Raw genomic sequence first — 26,678 nt, 5'->3', positions numbered from 1 at the left:
CAGGAGAGCTTCTTGTGAGGCTTTCAGAGGATGCTGCACACCAAAATGGTGGGAGACTGCCCCACATGCCTTCATGGAGGGGCAGAACCCAAGGCACCATGCAGAGGGATGGCTGGGACAGCCTCCCTTTTCCTAATGATCTTTCTTTTTTCATTACCGCCTCTCTTATTCTCCCAGGCCTTTCACCTGCTCTGAAGCTGCTGCTGCCTCAGCCACCCAGGATGAGTGAAGGATATGTGAGCATCCTGATGGACACAACAGCCACTTCCAGCAGCAGGTACCTTGCACTGCCACGGGCACTCATTTACAGACACTATTCCAAACAATCCTCAAGACTGGGCAGGTTTCCCACCCATATTTGCTGGAGCTCTGCTCTGGGGACAGCTGTGGTCCTGGGGATTCAGCACTGGGCTCCAAGGCAGGGGGATCTGCATGGGAAAAATCCCACTCTAGAACAGAACAAGAAGCAAGATATCAGGGAGGATCACTGCTTCCACAGTGGGTTTATTAGCAGGGAGAACTCTGCTCCTTCTAACTCCATCTCTCTGCAGAGTCAGTGACTCCTCCACCATGTATTACATTTTATTCTATAAGTGCAAAGCAATTTCCATTGAGGGTAGGGACAGTGAAGCACAGAGAAAGAGGAGAATAATATCTCATCTTTCTTTAATCCCCACCATCCCAAAGGATCCTGGTGGCGTTTGCTTTACTTTCTATATGTATGCACAGTTAATTAGCATTACCACAGAACTGCAGGTATTCTCAGACTTAGTGGAGGGAATATCTTGTAATAGAAGGGTAAGCAAATTGTTTCTGCTGTTTCCATTATAGCCAACTTTGATTATCCAGGGTAATGGGATAACAGGGACAAAGCAAAAACATGGATAACATGAGACCTATGCAAATTAAGCTGGGGGAAAAAAAAAGTGATGCTGAGAGTAATGGAGGAAAGAAAGGTCAGTGATGCTGATTAAGGAACATGGAGATCTCTGTGTTAGCTCTGCCTTAAGCTCACAAATCCATACACAATGGTACCTGGGCACAGTAGTTATGGAGCAAATCTATAGGGCTGTCACTGTGAGAGGGAAGCAGAGACATCCCCTGCACAGCAAAGCCAAGCTGCAGCAGAGGGAGGCGAATTGCATTAATGCCTAGCATTTCAAAGCCTCTCTGTGAGGGATTTGTCATTAAAATGAATAAGATTTGGGCACTCAACCCACCTCCTCCCTACATGAGCAGGAAGAAGCCCAATTTAAAGGTCAGCATCTTAATGGTTTTTGCTGTGTATATACCAGGATAATTCCTCTCCAAACAGAAATCCAGCACCTCCTTGGTGAGCCACAGCCACTGTTTGAAGGAGCACAAGAGCATCCCTAGCTGAGGAGGTACAGGACTACACACAGGTAGAGATTCTATGTTAAAAGAGAGTGGGAAGAGGCTCCAACTTCCTCTCCTTGCAATACAGCCCAAGATGAGGAAAAGGAACAGCACTGGAGTTCCAGATTCACTCCACTCTGTCAAAGGGGATGTTCAAATCCTTGGCACCAATATCGTGGAGGCAGCTCTGAAAAATCTCTGATGGTGGGTGGATAAAAAGGGCACCAGTGGAGATGAGACAGAAAGAAGAGAGGGAGGAATCTTAGAGGAAAAAGAACCTTCTTAATAGATTTTATTGATTTAACCCAGAGAGAGAACAGTAGGGGGAAATATATGCCATTTAAATGTAAACCAGCAATAAAAATAATCATTAGAGTCATAATCTCAATCTGTTAGCATTTTATGTAGAAAAGATCTTAGTGGGAAATATCTTCTGAGTAAACTATTTGCATTTACTTAATATGGAGGAGCCTCTTAAATATAACTCAATCATTATCAGGGACTTTTTTGCAGAAGTTTTTATCAGTACTCAGTTCTTGCAAGTGCCTGATGATTTCAGAGCCCCTGTAGAGCCTGACTTGGAGAAGCTGTTGGCCCCATTTGGGATCTCCTGTCCATGTCCCTGTGGATGTTCCTGTTTCCATACTGGAAATACCTGTGGATTTCAATGGCAGCTAGAAATCACCACTGTCCACCCAAATGCTGATGTGACTTTGTGACTGGCCAAGAATCCTGCATCACTTGCTCAGATCCTGTGAGCTCTAACTGAGGAAAAGTCACTTCAGAGCATGTTTCCAGGCCCTGCATATCCCAGAAGATATGAGAACCACCCACCTGACCATCCCTTTTAGCTTCCCTTCTTGTAAAAGAGGAAAATGAGGGTTTTTCCCTTTGTGGAGGAGCTTCAGGGCTGGCAGTGAAGGGCAGGGAGCTCTTTCCTGGTGCAGGAGGGGAGATTGGATATGTCCATCTGTATCTCAGAAGGAGCTTTTCTGGTCAGTCTTGTCCCCAGGATCAGCCCCCATGGGGAGACAGCTCTGCCCACGTGCAGGTGCTCAGGGGAGGTCACTGTCCCTGTGACTCCCATGCCATGTGCACCTCAGCCACAAAGAAAGGGATAAATACCCTCTTCTGCCTGGGGACACCTTTTAATCTTCTTGCTAGATTTCCATACACTAGTCCGGACTCCCAGCTGGGCCAGCCATGATCTCATTTAGCATCCCATGCACAGAGGCACCTAAACAAGGCTGCTAAATGATGCCATGCACTGGCAGGGGTGGGGATGCTCTCACTGATGGCACTGGGGGTTCTCACCACCCTGCAGCAGCCACACCTTACCCCAGAGGGGAGAACATCCCATGGAGACACCTGGACCAGCATCCCAGTGCTGGGAAGCTCATCAGCCCCTTGCAGAGCTGCTGGTGGCAGGACATTTGTGTTAGCAGGTGCCAGAGCAGCATTTCTCCAGAGGGCAGGCAACAGCCAGGGCTGCACACCAGTGCAGAAGCCACTGCAGCTCCTGGAGGGGGTCTGGCCCTGTGTCCACAGCCTGGGGGCTGGTCTGGCCCCTGCTGCCCTGCTCATCACCAGATCTCCAAACTCAGTGCCCCTCACGCTGTGTGGGTAATTCAGGTTCACAAGGGGGTTATTAAAATCCATTCAAAGCTAATGTCAGCCACTTTGGTGCTAATGTCAGTGGCTGAGAGGCACAGCAGGAGTGGGTGGAGAAGGGCTTTGATTTCCCCACTCAGATTTCCAGGCAGGGTGGGCTTGGCAGGCAGGGATGGGGACAGTGGCAGGTGGGAGTGTGCAGTGCCACATGCACACACAGACAGGTGGGACTCACAGTTTAATCCCAAACATTTCACTCCATGTTCAGCATCTCTCCCTTGCTGGCCATTTCAGAGTATGTTATCTGCCAGGATCCCAGCAGGTGACTCTGCCTGAGCAGTCAGCTCTGCACAGAGGCTGGGAAGGGGCTGTTGGTGCTGCTCCATGTGGGATTCCATCATCAGGGATTTCAGGTACTCAGGCACTTCCCACCAAGTGCATTTGGAGGTTCAAACCATGTTCCCCAACTTCAGCCCCTCAAACCTGCTAGGGTTGAAAGCAGGGCTGCAGTTTGCTCACAGTGAGTGCAAGCCATCCCCTGGATTTTGAAAAAATCCGGGTAATTTCAGGATATGGCCAGCATCATGCAGGCTAAGATAAGAGTAATCAGAGCTCGGGGCCCTAAGCTGATTCCTTGCATATGACAGGAAGGAATTAGCCCTGTCTCTCCACCCCCTGCTGCAGTTTCTACACATGGGCACACACCTGGCAGGGGCTGAGCCACACGTGTGTCCCCATGCTTGCCAGGGACAGGGTGACAAGAGTCCTGTGCAGGCACTGCACAAGTCCCAAGGGGAGAAGAAGGGGCACAGACAGCTGAGGAAATCTGCTCCAACCATCATTCCCAGGGCAGGTATTGCCACCCCACCTCCCTGCAGTGCTGGGAACCCCCAGGTCTCCTTCCCATGAGGTCCTGCCCTGGTTCAGCATCTGTTTGCAGCAGGGATTCCTCCAGGTTGGCTGAGAAATGCTTTGCAGTCTCTTAATAGCTCATCCTGCCTGGAAGCTTTTCCTCATGTGTAAATACAATGTGTATAACAGTGGCCTCATTTCCCTCTATAGGAGTGCATCAGATGCAGCTAAAGGTACTGAGGATGGCTTAAAAGATCCAAGTTTAACATTTGGTTATGTAGGCAGAATATTTCAGCGAGATTTTAGGTTAGAAGTTGCTGTAAATGGAGCCTGACCTCCTAGACAGTGATTTTACCCAGGGATTTAAATCAAGTCTGACCATTAAGTTTCATCCTTCTGACAGACAAAAATGAGTCTGGTTCATAAGCAAGGGAAACAGCTGCTGAAGGCAGACTGGTGACAAGCCACGAGATCAAAGTGTTGAACAACATCTCTGAAGGGCAGCAGGTCCTGCCTGATGATACGGCCACAAACCAGGTTATTTTGCTTTAGCTAGTCTGGTTTGTGAAATGAGGGTAACAAGCACTTCTGAGGTCAAAGCCAGTGTTCAAAAGCAATATTTGGTGTTGCTGTTTTCACCTAGAAAATAGCTGCTGTTCTAAAATCAACAGTATTAGAGAAAAGTGAAACTGGTGGTTGCCAGCAATCAGCCAGATGGGGCAATGAGGTGGTTTAGGGTGGCAGGAGAATGGAGATGTGTGGCACTACAGACCCAAGTCCCATCCTGTGTCCCTGGGGAGAGGGGCCAGGGGGGTGACAGAGCTGCATGTCCCTGCAGCTGGCACCTCGTGGCAGGTTACCAAGCAGCCGAGAGTGGGAGATGATTTCTTCTGCCAGTTTTCTAATTTATCTAATGAGCAAGAAAATAAATCAAGCTGACAGTCACCCAGGTGGTTTTGAGCCTCAGCTCCTCGCAGTCCCCTTGTTCTCCCAGCCCATTTTATAACAGGGTCACAACCTGAGGACACAGCACTAACTCCTGCTATAATCTTTTCTTTACCAACGTCACTTAGCAGATGGAGTCATTTAGATGTGCTCACGTTTAAATGAGTGGCTTGCCCTGAAAGGGACAGAGCTGGGGCTGCTGGCAAGGTTTTCAGGATGGTTAGCCTAGAAAATGCTTAGCAGGGGAAGGAGTTGGCAGGCAGATTTCACGGACATGGCACCGCTGTCCTCTGCCAGCAAAATTACAAGGCTCAAATCCTGGAGCTGCACGGGGCCAAACCGTTCACAGCAAACAATTTAATTGATGAATGAAGTGGATTGCCCAGGAGATGGGCTTGAGTCATCTGCTCACTGCAGGAAGCTGCTTGGAGAAGGGTTTGCACAGTTGGGTGTTGCCTGGGATGGGCTGGCTGGGGCTCCCCATGGTGGGAACCCTCACCAGAGCCCCCTGGCACCCCCTCTCTGGCAGAGCAACCCGGGGCTGCCAGCCTGGCTACCTCCAGGCTTGCCACTCCAAGGTTCTTACAGTTGTTACTGCTCCTAAGCCTTCGTGGCTGGACCAGTGATGGGACCACACAGAAGATCCCAGCACTCAGTGCAGGGAGGAACAGCACCAATCTAAACAGCAAAAGCTACTTTTCAGCTCCTGCCAGAAATTCCACAGCAGTCTCAGAGGTCTCTCCTCTCTAGACCCCCTGACAAGGCTACCTCCATAAACTCATTTCATTCAAATAAAGTAAATTAGTTCTCCAGCTCTTCCAAGGAGAATAGGCATAAAAATGTACATTGAGATGAATGCCTACAACCCTTGAAAATACCTCTTGCTTGTGAAAAGCCTTCTGAGGAATGAATAGAAGGGACAATGATGACCAAAAAAGGAGGAAATATTGTTCATGCTGCCTGGGCAGCATTTGACCCAGCCCTTGCAAAGGCTGGGGAGAAAAAGGAGGAAGAAGGCAGGGAGCTGAGACACTAATGGCAATCATTGCTCTGTTGGGAGCAATAGCTCACAGTGTCCATGGAGATCAATCGCAGATTATTCAGCCTAATAGTTCTCAAAACAAACTCCTATTCTGCTCCTTTGTGGCAGGCATGAAGCTTTCTCTGCAAGGCCCATTTTACATCTTAGGTAACTCAGTGCAGGATGGTGTAACACTCCATTGTGAAATCCCTGCAGGAGCCTTTGATGCCTGGCATCTTCCAGACGAGATGCAGAGCTTATCAGCTCAAATAACACAACTGTCTTTTATCCTTTGTGTCCCAAGCCTGCTGTTTTGGCACTTATATTTGTAATTCATTGCCTGGCTCTGGGTCTGGATCCATCTGGACAGGCAAACTGTCTATCTGTCTGCATTGCTGAGATATTTGTGTCTGCCCCAAGGGACCTGAGCACCTAAGCTCTGCTTATCTTCATTGATGCTTAGGATCCTAATTGGTTAAAAGTCATTTTGGAAAGGTGGTTTTAAGGGCTTGTAGATGCTTTCAAGATGCTTTCCCCCAGGCCAGGCTGTCCATCTTTCCCTGGGACTGCATCCCTGCTCTGGCTTCCAGAGATGCCCTTGCCCCTCCAGCTCTGCTGTCACCCCCTTCCAGATCAGTGCCAGCCCACAGACCTGCCTGCCTTTCACCAGCACTGCATTTCCTTCAAAAAAGGACAAATGAGGTGGAAGAAGAAAAGGTGAAAACATGATAATAGCTGTGGGGAAAGGCCGCTGCTAAAGATTTGACAATGCTGGAAATAGAGGCTCAGAGAAAAGTTTTTCTCCAAAAAATTATTCTTTTCAATCTCAACAGCACACTGAAGAGAAGTTAAGGCACACTTTTTAGCACCTTTTGTACTCAAATTCAAAATTCACCTGTCTAACCAAGCAATAACAGAAGTAATCTTTTTTTTATCCAGCTGCACATTTTGCCACAGAAATTTGTTTCCATTAAGCTATTCCCTTTTGTACTCTTAGAAAGCATATTTTAAATAATAACAGTGTAAAAAAAAATTACACACTACCCAAAAAACTCAACCCTGTCAACCGTGCACTTTTATACAAAAGTTATCTCCTTTTTCAATGGATTAATGAAAACCCTTTTCATAATGTCAAGGTGGAGATGAGGAAGAGGGAGAAAATTTCAAAGTGCCCAGCACAGCTAATCATTTGAAAAGGGAACATGGGGCAAAATCTGTTCTTAGAAAATTGAGCTACAGCTCCAACATGAACCTGATGTTATTTTTCTGCTTTGTAAAACAGAATTTTGTAGAAGTTGGGATGGAGGCACGTACTGCACTTCTCATCTGCAGGGTGGAATTAATGTGCTTTTTCTTTATTCCCTAAATCTCAAAAGAATAATGTAAATTCATCCTTTAAGAAAATATAAGTTAAATATACAACCATGATAGGTTCCACTGGTAGCTTTCAGGAGTGCAGCAGTTCAGGGATTCCCCAGGAAGGTCAGCACTCAGAGAAGAATCCCACCAGGAACCACCCCATGATCAGCAATGTGAGAAACACAGCCCTGGCTCCCTGACTGTGTCTGCATCTCACCTTTTTCCTGCTGGGAATGAATTCCACGAGGCTCCCCTTGACCATCCACTCCTGGGGAGGATTCCCCAGCACTCCACCCTCCCCACAAAGATTGCCCCATCCCTGCTGCCACCAGCTGCTCCTCCCACTGCAGGATGCCATGGAGTGCAGCCCTCACCTCTGAGCAGTGTGCCACTGCTGGGTCCAGCACAGTCCTGACAGGCTCCTAGCTGCTGTCCTCAGGGGCTGGGAGGCACACTGGGCACGGCATCAGGGATCCCACGGGGTCACCAAGACCAGTATTTAAACTGCAAAGATAAAACAGAAAGCATAAGAGGGAGTTTCAACAAAGGGGATAAAAGATTGATTGATGGCTTGATTAATAGCAAGCCATCCCGGGGACAGAACAGCTGCTAAAGCCATGGATCAAACACAGAGACACAGGGACCAGAGGTAAAGGGGAAGAAGACCACAGGGAGGTCCAAATGAGAGGAGCTGCTCAACAGAGTAACTGAAAGGGAAAAGAAATCCACTTGCCAGTGGATTTGGGATGCTGATAAATGCTGGAAGGGGACCTGGTCCTGAAGTAGAAAGAATGGGACAAATGCCAGACAAGGATGGAAAAAGATGCAAGGAAGATGGACAGCTCTGGGTATGCCCAGGGCAGATGGTACAGAACATCAATGCAGAGCTCCTGGAGGAGTGAGAGGCCACTGCCACCACCAGCACCAGCCACCCAGCATGTGCAGGTTTTAATAAGTTAAATAACCCTTGTTATACCTGAAGATTGGTCCCATAAATGTCCTTTTAAATCTTAAGTGTGATTTTATTGCTCTCAGTGGTCAGTTCCCACTCCTTCATTGTTTTTCTATTACTTTTGGATGCCTGGCTGGGCAGGGCTCTCTGTGCTTCCCACTGCTGTCAGTTCCTGCTCACCTGTGATGCCAAACAACCAGTAGGAAGAAGAAGTGACACTGAGTGTAACAATACTCATCTTTGTGATATTCAATGTCTTGTTTTATTATCATCTACACAGGAACAATAATAGCAATATTAGTGACAACCATTTTGTTACTCTTCCTGCTAGTAATATTCAGACATGACCTAAGAGGTATTTCAGAAAGACAACACAAATCCAGTGCAAGATCCAGGAGAATGGGGCAGTTAATTAAATGTCAGAGTGATGGACAGAGCTGGGACAAGCCTGGAACAATATCAGAGAGCTGGACAACCTCTGACAAGCACAGGGAGATGGATGGAACTGGGACACGTCCCAGACCTTCCCCCAGCAGACACAGAACCCTCCTACCCACACACATCTTTAAACACAACATTGCTCCCTCTCTGTCACTGCTGCCTTCACTTTTGCAGGTGAGGAAATTTGCTGGGGAAAGCTGCTTTCCAAGCCATGTCACTGATCACAGCCTGGTCTAGTGACATTTTTATACCTCCAAATGGTGCAAAGGAAATAAAGAGCCCCATTGAAAATGACAGTGCCTTAGAAGTGTGTTTTACCAGCAAATGTGTGAACTCACAGCGGGTAGGGGTTTATTTTGCAAAAGATTTCTTCTCCTTTTTTCCAAACTAGACATTCATAAGAGAGGCAGGTGGTGGCCAGGGAATATGGAGAGAGAATGGCAGCCGGAGGGTGTTCCAAAACTCCAAGAATATTAGAGAACAAAAGGAAGCCTGTGACAGATACTGGGCAATCTGTAAGTCATCAGGAAGAGAGCAGAGCATAATAGACTAATCAATCAGGCAGACAAGGGTGAAGTGTCATGGGGAGGCAATAGGTAGTTGGAGGTCAGTTATGAAATATAATCTCTAAATTGGAAGGAGAAAGGCAGTAGCACAAGAACAATGACAAGTGTTTGAATGCAGGTATGTGAGCATTGGATTGGTGATTTCCAGGAGAGTAAATGTTGGATGGGAATATTATGGGGGTAAGGAAAAATAACCTGGTATTTTAGAGACAGGCACATATTCTGTGAAGTGAAAGGCTGAGCTGGCGAGACTTTAAAGTGTTGTTCCATTTCAGAAAATGCTGCTGGAAGACAGACGGTGGGGCTCCCTGGTGCTTGTTCCTCTGGGTTTCCAGACAAAGTTTGTCAGGTTAGAAGCAAAACAACAACAACAAAAAAAAGATGTTTTTCCTAAGCTGAAGTCCTGCAAATAACAGCTGGGATGTGAAAGCCAAGCCAGACCTTTTCTAGCTGGTGCTTTCTCATCAGCATGCGTAATCTCTAATCTAGTTAGCTGAGATGCAGGGAAGTTGCACACTGCCACGCATGAGAAGATGGGGATTCTGCAGGTGAATTTAATTACTCCTTCCACAGAGAAAGTGGGAGTCAATAAGGCACCACTCACACTCCATTAGCTAACTGGGCTGCACAGGCCCAACAAGAAACCAGCCACTATCATTTACTGCCTTTTCTAAGGTAAGGAATAGCCACCTTACACCTAAAGAAAAGCTTGACTTAACATGAAGTCATTTCTACCAACACTTTTCTGACTTTCACTGTGTATTACAAAGGTGTCACACAGTCCTTCTAAGAACAGTCAGACCAAAGCAATTAGAGCTGAATGAACAATTCCTAATGAATAATCGTTTGGCAAACTTCGCCTCATTTTACGCTCACCAAACATTCACACACAGATTGCAAAGCCTGCACGTTTCTTTGTCCATGGATAAAACTTGCTGGTTTTTTCCTCTGAGCAAATAGCAACGTACCAATTCATTGAAACATCTACATTCAAGCACAGGCTGGGTGGAGGGGTTATGCCTGACACATGGGGCTGTTCCTCCAGTTCTTCCATGGGGGGAGGGATCAGAGAGGCTCCAAAAAATGCAAATCAGGACTGTTACCACTCTTGTCTGAAATTCCCTTTTGCCAGACCTGTCAGTGCTGGAGCACACTGACTGCACTGAGCTGTGGATATGGGCAATGAGAGAAAAAGAACCAGCTGTGGTCCCTCTGTAACTGATGGAGAGGGCCAGGTATTGTCAAAGCCATTGGAGAGAGACATCAAGGACACACTGGAGAACCAGGAGACCTTAAGATGATGACCCTGACTCCCTCAAACCATTAAAATCACCTGCTTAACTCTCCATGCCCAGTGCAGGCCAGGGCTATGGAGAAAGAGGCACAGTGAGCAGCTGGTCCATGGCTGGCAGCCTGTGGACACTGCTGGAGGCTTGTGGAAAATTTTTTCCAGGCTGTTGTCTTTCTCAGCTTCAGCTGGGACTTTTCCCAGGCTGGGGATCTTCCTCAGAGAAAAAAAAACAAGGGAAGGAAGAAAGAATAACACAGATAAAGACCTGGTGTTGACCACCAAGCTGTGTATCTTGTGATATTTTGCAGAAAGCATGTTTTCCACGAGGTGTTACCTTCTTTGACCAATGAGTCTTTTCTACTTTGATTTTTGCTATCTATCCTATATATATATTTATGCCATGGCTTTTCAATAAATTGTCTTTTCTTGGTGCTTGGAAGAGGAGTTGTGTTGCTGTGTTCTTTCACCACTTCCTAGCCTTACAGCAACAGCAGCTGACCTGCTGGTGGCTGAAGAAGCTGAGAACAACAAGTGCTCTAACACCCAGGGGGATAAGGGAGTGTGGGGCAATAAATCAGACTGTCAAAGCACAGCATATCAGGAGATCAATGGGACAGACATTAGACCAAAGGAGTGAACTCCAGAGAGACAGGAGCAATTCTTTTCCTCCTCCTTCTCCCTGGTTGCTAAGGATTTTTTCTTTAATAAGGATTTTTTTTCTTTAATATCATCCTCATTGTTTTTAAACGAACAGCAAAGCCGGTGGGTTCCACGTGGCATTAGCAATGTGTTTGTGAAAGGGAAAACGAGCAGCTCCTAGCAGGATTTGATAAAAGCCTCTCCAAGTTCTGAGTGATTTACAGCTGGAGAAAACAAACACGGACTGATACAAATGCAGAGAGAGGCAGAGCCGGCACCGACATCCAGGTACACTCAATTACCAATTCATCAGCCCAAGTGAACTTGAAGGGCTTTTCAAACTCTACATGGCTCTAAATTAAAGGAAATATTTAGATGGATAACGTTCTGCAGTGGGGGAGAAGAAGATTAATTTGTTGATCTTCAGCTCAGGAGCCCTGGCCTGTCATGGGCAAAGGGCCACAGGAGAGGGGTGCAGGTGCTGCTCCCCCTCCCCACATGGCACCAGGGATGGACCAAACACCAGGATGATGATCACACACTCTTCACACATTATTGCAAAGCACACAGCTCTCTCTCTCCTCACTGTGCCAGTCCCTGTCTCTACTAAAAACTTTGCTTTTACCTGCCCTGAAAGCAATCATGGCAAAGCTGTGAAAATAACCAATTTTTTTGGTTCATTGGCTGAACTAAAAAATAAAATAAAAAATAAAAAAAAAGAGAGGGAAAAAAATTCACTGCACAATGACCCCAAATTGGAATTGTCCAGGCTTTCCACAGCAAAAGATTATATACAAATATATAAAAGATATATATCTATGGCCAAACAATGGTTTAATTTAATCTGAAACTAACTCATGGGGAATGTCATTTTCTCCCTCCACCCCCTGCCCAGAAACCCATTTTTTCACAAGAAGAGATGATTTACAGCTCCACGCTCCAGCAGCACTGACACAGGCACAGTGTTTGATATCCCCCCTGTTCCATGGAGCTCCTCCATGCAGGGCACAGGGCCCTTCAGTGCCATTCTGACACAAACTCTGAGGCAGCTGGGGGTAGAACAGAGGGAGTCTGGCTGCTGAGAGACTGCAGGGAACCCTCTGTTAGTTGTTGATGCAGAAAGTGTTTTGATTTCAGTGTCTAATTGATATCTTGGGGAAATCTTTGCAAAAGGCAGTGCATCCTCCCCAGACCCCACCTGTGTGTGCTCAGCTGAGGGGCCCCAGGGCTGTGGGGCTGTCCCTGTTCCCCTGCTCCACATCCCCATCCCACAGGTTTGGAGAGCTGAACCAGCATCAGAGCCCTGGGGCAGCTGGAAGGGTGGGTGCTGAGCTCCACTGCTGCTCAAATTTTTGGCAGGGAGGAGACTTTGGAGAGCTCTGTGCCATGATGTCTGTTCATCAGCAAGGAGAGCTGTGTCAGCCTCCAGCCTCCCTCAGGAGCAGGGACTGCCTGCATCCCTCTGGAAGCTGCCAGCATCACCCCTGCTCCTGCCAGCAGCACCACCAAGCCCTGAATTTCCCACTGGATATCAGCCCTCCTCTTTGCTCTGGCCTCCTCCAAAGCCAGCAGCCATCTCTCTCACACGCAGCTCCAAGGCTGGCTCTGAACTATTTAAAAGCACAGCAGGTATTTTAATTATTCACCTCGAGCTTGCCTTGCTTGCTAACGACTCTCTGAAGCTGTCAGAGCTGCATGGGGTGGAGCAGAGCCCTGCCAGCAGCTTCCCACAGCCTGGCCTTGGGGCAAAGCCTGGCTCTGCACAACAGCCATGCCCCAGTGCTGCCCTGAGGGCAGAGGTGGCATGGGGACATCTGGGGGAGCCCTTCACTGTCCAGTGCCAGCCCATGGTCCAGCCTCCTGCCTGGGCCCTTGCACCCTCCAGGCCAGGGGTATCAGCAAATGCTTTGCTCTTCCTGTGAGCTGCTGTGCCCCACACTGACAGATTAGCTCTTGTCGTGTTCTCAGGGCACTGGAATTACCAAAATGCAGCAAACAGAGGGGTACTTGTGCAGCACAGCTGGGTGGCTGGATGAAGGCACTGGAGGGGATGACACACTTCCTTGCTGCCTTGAGCTGCTCCCAGGGTTTGGTGCAAGGAGCTGCTTTGCAAAACAAGCCCTTGCCACCCTACAGCAATGTCTTTATCTGCTTCTTCCTTCCCAGCACCATCAAAAATATTTGCTGCAATAACATCACTCTTCTTAGGGACATTAGGGAAAGGTTCTTTACCCAGAGGGTGTTTGGGCACTGGAGCAAGCTCCCCAGGGAAGTGATGGCAGCACCAAGCCTACCAGAGTTCAAGAAAAGCTTGGATGGCTCTCAGGTGCCTGGTGTCATTCTTGGGGTTGGTTGTCTTGTGCAGGGCCAGGAGCTGGACTCAGTGACCATTCTGGACCCATTCCAACTCAGGATATTCTGTCATTCTGTGACTCTGACCCACATCCCTCCTTGGCAGAACAAGCTCAGCTCTCCTGAAGTGAAATGTGTGCAGAAAGAAGGATGGTGTCCCACCCCCATGGCTGGAAGGAAGATAGCTTGTGTTGGAGGGAGCCAGGCTCACCCCAGGCTCACAGAGCCTTTTCTCAGCTCTGGACTGCAGGTGAGGAGCAGAGACAGGTAACCCAACTGCAGAAGCATCAGGCCAGTGGGCTCCTTCATTTTTACCCCACTGAGTCTCAGTTAAAGGCAAGCTTCCTTTAGGGACCTCAAGATTTCTATCTGAGGTTGATCTATTTTCTTGGAGGTTCCTCTCAGTTATTTCTCTTATTTCTGCTAATTAAGCAGCTCCTCTTCCCCACCCTTCCTTACCATTACCTCAAGGTAAATGTGGAGGATTTCCTAGAATATTCAGGACCTACTTTCCCCCACTTCAAGATGAGCAAGAGCCTCATCATGGTAACCCTGAGCTCCAGGGCTCTTCTCTAGCAGCAACTCCCTGTGGGCAAAGCCTGAGAGCAGAGAGGCCCCCACAACAGCACATCCCCTGGATGAAGAGCCAAGCTCTTCAACCCTCCTGGACCATCAGAGCCAGCCCCTCTCTTTTTAACCTGCATGTTTTTTAATGCTAATTCCCACCACACGCCCAATCCGAAGCTGTAATAATGAACAACTGCTTTCTTCCTTTCCTTCTGATTTCATATTCATGAGTCAGGGTTTCCTGGCACTAAACACAAACGCTGAACGGAAATCGCTGCACAGTGCCACGTCTGTGTAGCTTCACTGTCCATTTATTTGCCTTTTCAAAGAGCTGCTGTGTTAAGCAAACATCTCTGGCTGGATGCTATCTGGAGGAGTTTGTGTGGTACGGCACGGTGCCTGCCGGGGCGGGGGGAGCAGCTCGCTGTGCCACTGTCTCACGGCTCTGCTTTTGCTCCAGGGTACTTCTTGTACAATGCTTTGAGCTCGGTGAATATCTCAACCTTTTCTGGAATGTTTTGCTTGAGTCTTGGCAGGATGTGTTCAGCTGTGACACAGCGAGGGATGGAGCAGGGGACTCCCTGAGAGAAACACATCCGCCGCTGCCTGGGCTGCACTGGGGGTTCTGCAGGCAGCACTGGGCAGGTGTCTTGGCAGGGGAAGCAAAGAGGCACCTGCAACATCGCTGGGCAAATCCTTTTTTCTGGCAACTAGAAAGTTCACACACACATGCAAACAACAAAAAACAAAACAAAACAAACAAACAAAAAATCCCGAACATTTCAGGCTTCGTGCCAACTCCCTGCCATCTTCCAAAACAGAGAGACAAAAGATATCTTGAAAAAAAGGAATGTTTTCCTTTAACCATATTGGTCAATATGTTTTCCAAGTATTTTCATTGAGGACTGCACATCCATGTTGAATTGAACTTTTAAAACAGCAAGGGCAAAAAATAATCTAAAAGTGAAAGTAAAAGGATTTAATCTTTACATATTTCAAGGTGAGATGTTCTTCTCTGCAGAGATGCCAAAGCTCTGTAGTTTCCAAACCTTTTAACCTGTCTGGATGGAAGCTTTAGGATCACAGACTGGCACCCTGAAGTCTCCTCTCCACCAGTTTGCTCTGTCCATGGAGTGGCACATCTGTCCCCCTCTGCCAGGCAACTCTTCATCCCCTTGGGGACATCCTCATCCTCACTATCTGCTGTGCAATCAATAGGAACAGCATTGTCCTGAGGGCAAGGACAGGCAGGGCTGGAGCTGGGCTGTGCTGGCCCTGCTGCCTGCTCTCTTCATGGGAACACCACTGAAGGTGCTTTGCTCTAAGGGGTGGGCTGGACAGGGCAGCAGCCAATATCCAAAACCCTGGATTGCTCTGCCAGCTTTGCTCCAGCTCTTTGGTTGTCCAGGGCTGGAGGCTTTCCCTCCTCTCAGCTGTCTCCACTGTGGTTTCCTTTCCAGGGCTCTGTGGATGCTCCTCAGGATCTTGTGCTCTGCTGCCTTCTGCAGTCATCCATTGCCTTTCCCTGTCTGCCTTTCCCCAAATACTTTAACAAATGAGCTCATAGGAAGGGAAGAGAGAAGATGAGAGATGAATTTCAGACCACGAGGAATGAACTCACAAATGAGAAGTATCTGCAAGCACCATCTGAAGAGCTGTGCTCCTGCTCATGGAGAACATCCTGTGTGGCATGTGTTCAATCACAGTAATCAATGGGGACCAAATTTTGAATATTATCTACATGCAACAGACTCCTTGGGAGGAAATTATGCAGCAATATTTAATGGTGGCAATGATTCAGCAAGTAATAGAAAGAAATATTCCTCAAAACACCATCAACTTCTCATGGATAACTCCCAGATGGGACTGAGGGTAAAAAACCCTTTCATTAAAAAGCTATTCAGTTATGGTAAAACTGCCATATGTGGCTCGCTGAGATTCTGACTGTCAGTGACTTCATCTTGAAAGCTGCTGTGAAATCAGAAAACTACTTCCCATTTGAGCAGGGGGGTGGAAATTGGTCCTCAGAGACCTGCAAGCACAGCTCCATCTCAGGCAGCTGAAGGTGTCTTACAGCTGGATGTCTAGGTTAAGGCAATTGTCTAGACTTCTTTTATCATCAGTGAACAGAGAGACGTGCACCAACCCCCAGAGAGTGATTCATTCTTCCTGTCTTAAACATCTATTTTTGGATGGGATGAATTACACTCTGGAGGTGTTCAACTTTCTCCACTGACTGTGGAGTCTGGATGATGAACTTGGCCTAGACACTTCACCTTTCCAGAGCTGAAACAGGGAGTGCTCCACCAGAGAAGACAACTCAAGATGTGCCAACAATGGTGGTAGGTTGGGAGAACTTGGCCAACACCTCCAGTGAGCAGACACAAGAGAAGCAGCTCCCTCAGCAGAGAGGAGATGGAGGAGGGGAAATCCTCATAATCACACCCTGGAGCAATCTCAGTGTTTAAAAAAGACCTGGGGACACGCTGGTGCCTGATTATCTCATCCAGCTCTTTTATGTCATGCAAAAGGTACAGATTACATCCAATTGCTTTCTAAGTGTGACCTGAAAGTTGTAATTTTGCAGTCCTAGGAGGAAAGCAGTCACTGATCTCTCAACTGAGTGCAGCCTTCCTAAAAGACCAAGCCTTTAATTGAGCTTGGGTTTTCCTGACATTAGCAATTCCAAGCTTCTACAAACCCCCAGCTTATTTCTGAGACACCACCTGTACTCTTCTGCCCATCTTCCCAGCCTTGAACAGCCATGTCTTGCAATTTAAAGGTTTGGTTACAACCCTGAGAACTATTTTGCAGACAGAAGGTTTCATGCCTCTGTTTTGCCATAGTCCAGGGTCAATGCTAATAACCCACACTGCAAAAATAATCCTACTGTGTTCTAGGAGGCTTCTTGCTATAAGTCTTCCATAAATAAATGAGATTTTTACCTTCCATGACTTCAGTGGGAGCCAGTTTTAGTTCTCTCAGAAGACCAAGTTCTTAGTGCCAGCTCAGGTTTTAGATCTCAGAGTCATCTAAACCATCACTTAGAGCCATCCTGCCAAAACCTCTCCAGATTCCACTCCTGCTCTGTAACATGGGACAGGTTACTTGTGCAAAACCCAGGACTCAGGATTCAGGAACTCTACAGGAAAACCAGACACTGCCATTTCAAAGATCAACATGAGAAAATGGAATAGGGAACTAGATGACAGGAGAAGTCACCAGAGGAAGGTCAGGCTGCCATCCATATACAGCTTTCCAAAGGAAATATTTGCAACCTGCTCTGAGCAGGGCACACAAATGGCAAAAAAAAGTACTTCAGAACCCTTCTCCAACAAATGTGGAGGAAAAGTGGGGATAAAATTAATGAGACAGACTTGTGAGTGCTAATTCACCAGGAGAGAGATTTGTGCTCTTTCCTGGGGCGTGCTTCTGCCAGGAACAGGATGCAGCTGATGACAAAAAGCCCATGGCTGGAAGCCAGAGGATTCCTTGGGGGCCAGGGAAAAGCCTTGGAGACTTCAGTTCTCTGCACCAATTGGCTTACACCTGTCGAAAAAAAAAATTCCCAGTATTTTTTTCCTGACTCATCTGGAAAATCAAGATGGATCATCCATATTTAAGCAGTGCTCATGGGAGTGTGCTCAAGACAAGGCAGAGCAAGACCTTCAGTTCACAGTGTGACACCAAAATAACACAGACATGTGAAGGGAGCATCCATCTGTCTATCCAGAAACATGCAACACACAGGATTCTTAGAGCCTGAGTGATATAAATTACCCTCCTGGGAATTGAACAGATTCACTTAATATGACAGTTCAGCAGCACAGAGAACTGTGCTTGGTTTCTCCTTTTCAACTTGCTTGCCTTTTCCTTCCTGCTCCAACCACTGGGACAAATTTCTACATCTCTGCCTCAATTTTTCTCTATTTAAAAAGAGATTAGAATGATAGGGAAGTGTTGGAGATCTCTTAAGGAAAGCCACAGCATGAGAGATTTTTCTATTTTAAATTGTGAAAAGTGCTAGCCAAATGCTAGTTCTTAAATACAGCTGGTGAATACATAAGGAAAATTGATTTTTGAAGAAGACTACATCATTTAAGTGAAAAGTCAATAATCATATTTCATACCAGCATTTAAATATCTGAGCAAAAACACTCAAATAATGATATCTTCTGGGTTCAGACTGTGCACTGGAAAGAAGGGAACACACAGTATTAGACTCAATACTATGCTGACAGAGAACACAAATGTCAGTTTGACCATCTAAGAAAAGACATTTTCAAAGATATTAAATTAAATGACTCAGGATTACTCATGATAAAATCTTGTACTAAGCAGTGAAAACTCTTATTTCAGGACAATTTTTGGGATTGCTAACAATGTAAAGAAAATGCATTTATGAAAAAGCTGCCTCCCTTGATAAACACAGAGACAACAAGCTCCAAAAATGAACAAAACCTAAAAGCAGGACAGAATGCTAAAGAGTCTAACAGAAATCTCAGCACATAATCAAGGGAAAAGGCAAAATCACAAATGAAAGTGGCCAAAGGAGACTTCCATGAAAGGGGCAGCAAGATAAAAGGGTTTGCTTTGCCTTATTACAAGGGAATTTATATAAAGTACAAATTATGGAAATTTTTCAGAACAAATGTAAAATTATTTTAATAAGGATATGTAGCTCAGTTTGAAAAAAAACAAAATCAAAAAAGCCCAATGTTACAGCATCATACCAATGGTCAAAGGGTTAATATCCATGCAATTTCTGGCAAAGGAATTAAATGTGACCAGCAGGCTCTACTGCCAGGCAGCTCTGGTCACGTACTAGTCCATTTTCCCAGCAGAAAGTTGCATTTCAACAAAGCTGAAATTTCTCATGACATGAATTAGTTCTGGTAAAATCACATTTTAAAAGAATTAGGAATGTTTTGATAAATTCAAACATTTAATTTTCAAGACTCCAGGAGAATTTTTCATTTCTATTTTTATCTCATAACAAAATCTTTAAACATTCATGTCTAAATTACATTAAAATTAACCTGAGGTATATTTTAATAATAACTTAATATTCTATTCAGAATGCAACCAAGTGTCAAAATCTTGTATTTTCCTGCAAGGTACAAATGTTTCTATTATCTCATTGCTAAATTTTTTAGCCTTTCCAGCTATTTATTTCAGAACCTGTACTGTAACATAAGAAAAAGGCAGACTCTTGAAACCCTTAGGTATGTTGTTGCTATTCTAATGTGAAACAAAAGGAAATCTATAAGCAAACATATCTGCAGACCAAAATATGAGCATCAGGACTGTAAATCTGCTAAACACCCTCAGAGCTCAGTGAATGCATTCACTCAGCTCAGGTGAAGAAATAGGAGTTTAAAAATACTTTTGGGTACAGGAACAGCACCTGACTTTGTAGAGTGGCCATTCTGTGTGAACCTTCCTCTTTCTTACCTCACTTTGGTTTATATTTAGAAGTGCTATAAATATCACCCGTTTAATCAAATGGAAAAAAAAAAAAAAGATTTTGATAGATCATTCACTCATTTATTCTCCCCAAAAGAAAAGCTGCCGATAAGACTGTCTGTTTTCACTGCATCTGTTCACTTGGCAGGAAAAAATAATTTCAATGGAAACATTGCAAAAACCTACCCTTTCTACCCAGATGCTCTATTTCCATATTTCTGATGCCATCCTGCCTGCAACCACTTCTTTAGATTTACATGAATTAACTAGTGTAGGACAGATAGCAGACTACAAAGTGCTCACGAAGTAACGATGGCTTTTGATGATGACTTTGGGAGTTCAATGGAAAAGCTGTAATCTCTTGTCCATGTACAAAAATAAACATTATGGGATGGGTTTAATACACCTAAAAGTTTCATCCCATACGGTGCTTTTAAGTAAGTTTCAGAATGAAACTGCAAAGTAGAACAAAGTACACGGGTTCCAACGAGGCAGCATTTGTATGAACTTCTGCCTTCACCACTTTCCCTCATTCTTAGAGTTATTCTGCAGCTATTCAAGATTTCTTTGGCACTTTAAAAAAAAGTGTAACCATAGCTATATAGGCCTTTTTTAATGATAAAACTTACTGAGTTAAAAATCAACCTCGTAACTCTTTTTACAGAAAACCAATATTAATCTTCAAGTTAAAGTATGAACCAGAAGAACAACAGACATTTGGGAGGTAAATTAGGAATAATTTGTATCTAACCCAACCTCTTTAGGTCTGTCCACAACCAAGCTGAAAGGTTCAACCAACAAGAAAAATCTGCAGTCTAAATCTGCAGCCCTGTTCTGGCTCTCCAGAGTTAATTGTACTGGTTCAAAGTTTGTACAAGGCATAGAGCATGGGGAAATTAACCATTTTGATCTCAGGGAATTGGCAAAAGATGCAACAAAATGCAATTTTCCACAATTACAATCCTTCTATTTTCTCCTACAGCACAGTACTAGGAGCACAGCCTTGAAGATTACACAAAGCACTCAGGATTTGTAAGATAATGATGATTATATGGTGAGGCAGGGAGTAGGATTTTACCTATTATTACCAAGCTTAAAAGAGAGGTTCTAACTCTGCAGAAGTTTGATGGTAAATTCACAGTCTTCTGGAGCATAGTGACAGGCAGGAGAGCAAAAAAAAATCATATTTGTCACAGTTTCTAGCCTGTTTTACAGCATCAAGTTCTAACTGCTGTCAAAATTTTTATAGACGTCAAGGAACAGATAGTAAAAGACAAAAAGAAAATCAGAAAAACAATGAAAATGAACTACAGTGAGAGGGTTCTTTTTGTCAATACCCCTTATCATGCAACTGTGCACTAACAGTCATATTCTACTAAACCAGGAGAATTCCACAGCCATTAGACAAAAAACTCTTGATACAATCCCTGCAAGGTCTGAATTAAAAAATAAGCCATCAATATAAAAGCAATTGCTTCACAAATGGCCAGGCAAAAATGGATTGATATAACATGATCAAGTAGCTATTGCATGTAATTTGATGGCAAGTCTGTATAAAACTTAATATAGCTTCTATTTTGCCTCTTCTAGATTATGGTCGTGATGTAACTGGCTTGTGAGTAGTGCTGGAGAATCTGCAGTGAGGAAAGGCACTTCCAACATGTAATTTGGTTTTGTCCTAAAATACAGACATATTGTCAGGAAATAGTAACTGTTACCAAAAATACTGCTGGAATGAAAAATCCTGTGTTTTTTCCAGTGGAAATAATCTTAGGAGAAGAAAATACCAAAATAGCCCACACTAAAACAAAGTCCCAGCAAGAAGAACGTGCCCTGATTCAGCAAAGCAGGTAAGAATGTGTTCATGCCTAGGGAGCTCTGCCCAGTGGAAATAATTTGTGTGTGACAATTTTAAGTATGGCTGCGTCCCCTTGCAGTCAGCTGGGTGCATAATGCTCCTCTACATTGGGTGGTAGTGAGGAACTTTCCCCCTTCCATGGGAATTTTGGAGTTATGGCATCAAGTACTGGGAAAATAAAGACCTGAGAACTTCGTTCATCTGGAAAAAAAAAAAAAAACAAGTGGAAAAAGTAAAAGTAAAAGCAAAAGTAAAAGTAAATCTCTGCAACACCTTTTCTCTGCATAATTCACAGCAAGAGAGGAGCAGAGGAACAGATTATTTAAAATGGATCTACCCACTTGCAGATGTTGATAACCCATGGGATGTTTTGGGGTTTCACCTTGTCCTGGTCCCAGCAGAGGTGACCAGAACCTCTTTGGACCCTCCTAGATGAAGAAAACTGAAGTGTAGGGACAGAATTTAAAGAATCAGTTCTACTCCAGCTCATGGTCATGGATAGCCTTGACAGGGTTTGGGGGTCCCACACTTGGTGTCATTCAGACCTGAAATTCCACCAGGCCACAGTGTGAGATATGAAGAGCCTTGGCTGCAGTTTGTGACCCTTCCTCAAACAAAAGCACAACTGCTCTCACTTCAGACAGGTCCTTAAATATTTACCTCAGAATCTGGATTTTCATCTTTGGCTCTTTGATCTTTTTTTTTTCTTTTTTTTTTTTTTTTTTTTTTGTCTTTACTCATTCTAGAGTATTTAGTCCCATCCCACAGCTCCTGAGTGGATGTGTTAAGAACAAAATAACAACAAGGGGTGGGATTTTCCAAAGCACTCAGCATCAGCCTGACTCTATTCTCTTTGAAGTCAGCAGGAGTTTTATTATCAACTTCAATGGGAGCAGTTAAGCCAATGCTACACATTGTCAACCTGCATATTCATGAAGCAAGCAGGATTTGCTAATGGAACATGGATTCAAACAGCTGATTAGATTTTAGTGGAAAAACTACTTGAAAAAAAAAAAAAAAACCAAGTAATTCCATGAGCAGCAGAACTATGAAATCCTGCTTTCTTTGAGCTTGATTGACTTGTGCACGAGAAGGGGCATGTGCTGATTGAAGTCCTTCCTGTGGGTGGGGTGCTGAGATTTGTGCTCTCTCCCAAATGGATTCCCTGGCATCAAATAAAGGCTCAGCACAACATGGCAGCTTTTTCCTCAGTAGAAGTAGGGCATCTCTCTTCTACCTCTGCCTGTCTGCTCAAACCTTGAGGGAACTTGCTATTTTTGAGAATGCTACCCTCTATCAAATTCGGCTGGAGTTGGATAATGCACTTAAAAGTTGTGAGGCATATACACACAGGTATAAACACACTCCATGTGAGCATGAAATCCACGTTTTTGCAGGATCTGCAGGAAGGCAGATGTTCAGACTGCTCAGAATCAAGTTTTGAGGCAATGAAGAAGATGAGTTCAGAGCAGCTGAACAGCAAACAGCCTCACATGGATGAGCCACAACCCTCTGAGAATCTCAGCTATGGAGAAGGTGCTAAGAAAAGGGCAATCCTTGAGGAAAGAAGAAGACAACAATATGGTCCTTCAGAGGAATTAGAAAAATGGTTGCTGAGATAAAAGTATGTTCCAGATAAGAAACTGACATATATAAATGTGACAAATTGCTCAAAGTACTCAAAATATCTAAAAAAAAAATACAGGACTTGAAAGAGTGCAGGATTTTTGAGCAACAGAGGCACTACACTTCTGGAAAGCCAGGGCATTTCCATTTCTGCAAAGCCAAAGCATCTCTGGCTGCACCTCTGGCTGCACAAAGAAAATGAAAGGAAGCAGCAACACTGACTGGTCCCTTTGGCATCTGGGCTAAAGCAACCCAAGAGGAAGACAGAGAGAGTTGGATACAGTCCCCAAACTCCTTTCATATGGGAATCCAGAGTCCCAGGAACAAAGGCTGGCAATGGACCTTCCCTGCCAAGAGCAGCCCATTGCCAGCCCAGGTGCTCACATGCACTGTCACTGCCTCTGGCACCAGGGATGTCCAAAGAAGAGGATCAATTCTCTCTCCACCCCACAATTTCCACACCACTGACAACTCAGAAAACAATTCAAGAGGGAATTCAAAGGATCTGTTGAAATTTCAACGAGGAAATCTGAGTGAGTGAGCATATGTAAATAGAAAGAATGAGTAGCACATAATTACATCAAATTGTTACTTAGCAAGGGAAGTAAATAACCCAAAATATGCAGAGCAAAAAATGGCAATGAATTAGAACTAATTACTTAAGGCTAATTAAAATAAGAATGGCTTGAATTGAAATATGTTAATAGCATTGAACCTGCCTTCTACCAGGGAATTTCAATAAAAGTGATAATGTCACTTCAACCTTCACCTGACAGGGGGAGGAAAGTTGGGATTTGGAGCTCATGGCTGCTTGGGGGTACTGACCATGGCAATGCATTATTTATGATGGAATGGACTGGATTTTTCTGGCAGGTGCAGGTCTCCTGGTCATGGGTAGAAAGAGGGTTTTTTGGATAATGGATGTGAAGTGGAGAAAATACTTCATCAGGCAAAAGCTAAATCCCTCGAAGACGAACAGATCCTGAGGTACCTCTCCATGCTATGGTCAAAAGAGAGAAAAGGAGAAAGGCATGGAGATAATGAGATCACAGAGAAGGAAAGAGAAAGATGGAACAAGAGAGACTGAGGGAGCGAGGAAGGAAATAGATAGGGAAAGCTTAGAGCCATGACAAATCATCACCAGCTTCAATTACACGAGCCTGCTGGGCTATGAAATCTGCCAAAGGTCACTGGATTCCTGTCTTTGCAACTAAAAACCAAGAGGCTCTGCTGGTTCCACCCCACGGCCTGACTGCCTGGTGGAGTGCCCAGGGACCAGCAGCACTGCTGATGGCTGGTGCCTGCTCAGGCTGCAGGGCACTAACAAGCTGCTCCAGGGAGCACAGACAGCCCCAGTGAGGAGATGAACGTGCCAGAGCCATGCACCAACCCACAGCACTCTGCCAGCACGCCAAAAAACTTCTGTGCCAGCAACTGGAGCCTGCCAGAGAGCAGGGGCAAAGCTGCAGCAGCAGCAAAGCTGGTTCAGCATCTTCTGGCCATGCCACAGAGCCCAGCTTGTGCTCCAGCAGCACCCTGTGCAGGCTCATGCCCCAACACAGCCTCAGCCACAGGCACTACACCCAGCAGGACTGGATCCCTGCTGGGCACAGGCACAGCTGGTTCATGGAGAAATCCTGATCTGCCACAAGCAGAGAGTGCACCACGCTCTGGGGCCACCCTTTGAGCTGGGCTCAAAGCTCTCCCTGCTCCTCCAGGAGCTGAGCTGTTAGTTGTGTTTACTGCCTCATGCTTTCCAGTTCCTCTGGTTCACACTGGAGGTGAAAACCTCTTAACCCTCTCACAGCTCTGGGATTCCCATAAAAACCATGAGCTCCACATCCCAGCATGAAGAGGGGGCACAGAGAGGATGGAGGGTGGGATATGGCAGCTCTGCAGCCTTTCCACTTTCACTCCATCTCCTGAGCTGGCTTTTGAGCCAACTGAAGGAAAAGCTGGTGCCAGGCTTGTTGCCAGCTGATGAATCCAACTGGATTCATCTTGGAGCTGTGCATCTGAGAAGGCTCTAAAGCCAAAGCATGGCTGGGTTCTGCCCAGCAGGTATGGGATGCTGTGGAATATCAGAGAGGTGCTGCAGCCCCAGAGCACTGCTCTGCCCGGGACAGCCTTCCCAGCACGGACCAGCTGCTGGGACTGGACTGCAAACCAGCCAGGAGCAGGAGTACAGACTGAGCTGAGGCAATGGTAACCAGCCTTGGATTGATTGCTGAACTACAGGCTGTGAGCTACTGATGAGCTGCATTTGTACTGAATGCAGCCAGGACGGGTGATGGTGGGACACACCCTTGGGAATCGTCACTGCACTGAGCACCAGGGCTCTACTTTGAGCATGCTGGTGGCTGTAATGTTATATCTGTTTCTCCTTCAGAAGGAAAAGCATTCTTAGAAAACCAGGGTTCAGACTTGCTGCTCCTCCTGCCCATGGAGGAGCTGTGGCAGGCCAGGAACAGGCTCCTGTGAGCCTGCTGCCAAAATCCTGCCACGACTGTCACCGCCCTGCCTGACCCTCTGCCTTCCAGGGAGGGAAGCCCTGGCACTGGGGAGGATGCAGACACAAGCAGTCAGCTGAAAGACATTTCCTCTTTGTTTCTCTGCTCGGTGTAATGAATCCTGCCTCCCACTCAGCTCTGCTAAGTAAGAGGAGTTACTGTGAGTAATCCCCACTTCGGCGTCTTCGGCTGTAATCGCAGAGAAATCACATTAGCTTTTTTTTCTAGGACAAGGAGAAATTCATCAAATTGCAGTCCAGGGAGAGCACACACAAGAGAGAGAAAGCCAACAACACACACATACCCTGCAAAAAAATCCCAAAGTTGACATTTACATTTCAAACACTTATAACAGCTAAACAAATAACAGTAATTATACTATTTGCATACTTTGTTAAATAATTGTCTGCTAGGTAAAGGCAGCCTGTGTGTGTGTGTATCTGTGTGTATGTGCAAGGAGCAGATGCCTGAAACCCCAGGAAGCAGAACAGCTGCTGCTTCCCTTCCCAGGTGACCTGTTTGCTTTACAAAACGGTGACAAGTGACCCAAAGCAGTGGCTGGGGGGTGTTGGATGTGCTGCTATATGGGACACAGAGACATGGGGCAGGAAGGATGAGGAGGATGAGGACCATGAGCTGTAATCCTGCTGCTCAGCACCCACAGCACCCTCCTGGGCACAGGGACAAGCTGAGTGCTCCAGACATGAGCACCAGCACTTGACAAGGTGAAGCTCCAACGCTCTGAGCACGAACTGAGGGTTGCAGAAACACTGCCAAGAAGGAGAGCTGTGGAAGAAAGCAGGGGAAGGCACAAAAGTTGGACAGAGGGAGGCTCCCCACCTTGCAATAGGAGATGCTGAGCACCCCTCTGAGGATGATGCCTGACTCAGAGCCCACAAAACATCTCCTGGCTGGTGATTTCCCTCTGCTCCTGCAAAAGCATCTCAGCTTTCATCCCTTTCTGCTCAGCTCCTTGGGCAGACAGCTAATTGAAGGGTTTTTCTTTCATTTCTAGTACAGAAAACCCAGTAAATGCCTTTTAGTCAGCCCAGCTTTCCCCATGATTGGTTCTGTCTATCCGCTCACAACTCCTATCCTGTTTTTGTTTCTTTTTTTAATAGGCTTGAATGATGCAAACTGGTGGAGAGAGGAGAAGCCTTCTGCCTCTCCTCACATGGTCAGGAAAGGTGGAGTGGAGCCAGAGCCACTGTATCTTTTCACACCTGGATGGAACCAGGTCAGGCA

The 26,678-nt window shown here is 45.8% G+C and overlaps 2 protein-coding genes across 4 annotated transcripts in view; one reads left to right on the top strand and one right to left on the bottom strand.

Annotated features, from left to right (window-relative positions):
- The window catches only part of ELFN1 (extracellular leucine rich repeat and fibronectin type III domain containing 1), a 98,582-nt gene that overhangs the window by 34,428 nt on the left and 37,476 nt on the right, over window positions 1-26,678 (bottom strand). For all 3 annotated transcript variants that reach the window (XM_079320913.1, XM_079320915.1, XM_079320914.1), the window contains one exon: window positions 7,540-7,669. The gene's annotated coding sequence lies outside the window, so the exon portion shown is untranslated. The remainder of the gene's footprint in view (window positions 1-7,539; window positions 7,670-26,678) is intronic.
- MAD1L1 (mitotic arrest deficient 1 like 1) overlaps window positions 1-26,678 on the top strand; it is a 418,937-nt gene that overhangs the window by 389,238 nt on the left and 3,021 nt on the right. The window lies entirely within an intron of this gene.

Source organism: Erithacus rubecula, assembly GCF_903797595.1.
Source record: "Erithacus rubecula genome assembly, chromosome: 17".
In the NCBI taxonomy this organism is placed as follows: Eukaryota; Metazoa; Chordata; class Aves; order Passeriformes; family Muscicapidae; genus Erithacus; species Erithacus rubecula.
Note: the sequence above shows the minus strand (reverse complement) of the source record. Positions and strands in the feature narration are given on the sequence as shown.